Consider the following 2,296-nt stretch of genomic DNA (forward strand, 5'->3'; position numbering starts at 1 on the left):
TAAATCACATTGTTAGAAATATTCGAAGCACTTCACAAATTCGACAGTACTGACATCTCATAGGGCTAAACGTCGGGTGTTGTTGCTACGTTGTTGCAACGGCAATAGGGTAGGAAGACACAGTGATAGGCTCTCCTCACGTCGATTAATTGTCTCTGAGGTCTATTTGTTGGGATACATCACTAGTCTAGGTCTCTTCTCTCGCTGGACAGTACTTTACGTTTCCCAATATTGCAGTTCGACGAGGGATGATGGCACGTGGAGTGACTCCACAAGTGTGTGAGGTCATCCATACAGGATCGAACTAGGAGTGACGATTGCTAAAACTGCTCTCTAAAAGAGAGGAGAAGTTAGAAATGAGACCATACATTTGTTAGTGTGGCACGATACTGCTTTGTGTATGCAGATCGGCCAATGCTAGTGAGTTGTAAAAACCCAAACAGGTGAGTATATAACGTCCCTTTCTGTCCTGAGGCACATGGGTCGCAGGTTCTGACACGATATGTGATCTTCTTCGTGTACTCACGACAACGTGGTCTGCCGCAGGGAATCCCTTCAAACGGCTGCCGCGTCTGGAGAGGTAGCAGGCTGTCGCGTGTGGGTCGCGTGTCAGTGTCAACGGCCAGCCTCACTTTCGCTTGTGCCCCGGCGAGGACCCCGCGTAATCCCTCAGGTACACGGCCTGGTGACTGTCAGCTTGCAGGACCGGACGCTCGCCCTCTAGCAGGTAGCCAAAGACCTCTTGTTTTTGCGCTGGCTGGCCTCTGTATTGCCACGATACCCGTCATCTGCACAGTTCTTACAAAAATCTTAAGCCTAACTTTTTCCCATGACCTTCTATGTTATAATAAATTTACATAATGACACATTGATGGTCTGTCATTTCAGACACTCTTATTTTACTTTTATAGTTATTTATCTGTAGCTATCATTATAACATCTAATCTAGACATGGAAATAATTTATTTTGATATATGTGTAGAGACCGATCTCAGTATTGTACATGGTGTGTGATAACTGATGCTATGTAACGGATGAACAACTAAATGTGCGGGCCCGCACCAATATTACTATTACTTATATAGATCGACAGTAGACATGCTCAAGAATTAACTACCATATGCCAACGATCTACATTCTATGTCTTCGGAATAAATTATGTTATTATGCAGGCTGAAGTTTTACTGTGCTATAAGGAACATTCAACTATGCTACTTTCGCTCGCCCGTCGTCCCTCCATCTCGGGTCTGTGGTTTGGTGACCTGAAAAATAGCATCTCAACAGGCGCGCGCCACGCTTGTGGTAGAAAACCCCCACAATAATAATCTAGCTATTGTTAAATCCTACAGTTTAACTTATCCTAGTATATCGTACTTTCCCTTTTTTTTATTTATTTATTTTATTTATTTATTTATTTTTTTTTTTGTTTACATTATACAATACTCTTACATAATTCCTGTTACGCTGAGATGTCTCGCTGCTCGCCGCTATTGACGACAGTGAGGTGCGCGCCGTACGACATGGCCTCCGAGTTCTCACTACGCCTCACTGAAACTCCAGAGACTGGGTTAGCCATGGCTATACACGACAATAAATTTATAGTTGCAACTTCTTTTTTTTTATGTTATGCAGTCTTCGCGATCAAAGCACACCTTTCCAGAGGCAATGTAATATGACCAAGCCAGGACTGGTTCCTGTTGCGGATTCAGTCGCCCAACACACGCCAGCTACAGAGTATGTCACGAATCTCCAAGTATAATTCCTTGGTTATTCATCTGTGACATTCACGAGCAGCACGCTAAATCGCCAAACTGCACATTGGCATGGTAGGCTTTATGCCCGCATTTCTATCGTCTAGGGCACCATTGGCGTCAAACGCTCACAGGTTCACCCCGACTTGCAAGACAACGATGCTGGCGCAGCTCTGCAAAAACTATACTGCCCATATTCATCCTCTAAATCACGCAATATACCACAATCTTGCAGTGCACTGACGCGTGCCTGCAAGCATTGGTATGAACGACTCACGAACTGGTTGTGGCCGCTATGGAGCGTATCACGACTTCTCAGAACGCTTCTAAGAGCACGTTCTTGTATGCGCCCGTTTGTGCGACATCTCGTCACTCATCTTTATCCCTTAACATGGACACCAGATAGGAAAGGACAAAAACATTGCTCATGGAAAGGTAGTGCCTCTTATCGCAACGACAGAGGAGATCCCGAACATAGACAAAAAAAATTAACAGCAGTAAATTCTTATGCAGCGTGTTAATACTTTGACAATCTTAATCTATTA

This window comes from Schistocerca nitens, chromosome 6 (genome assembly GCF_023898315.1).
Source record: "Schistocerca nitens isolate TAMUIC-IGC-003100 chromosome 6, iqSchNite1.1, whole genome shotgun sequence".
Taxonomy (NCBI): Eukaryota; Metazoa; Arthropoda; class Insecta; order Orthoptera; family Acrididae; genus Schistocerca; species Schistocerca nitens.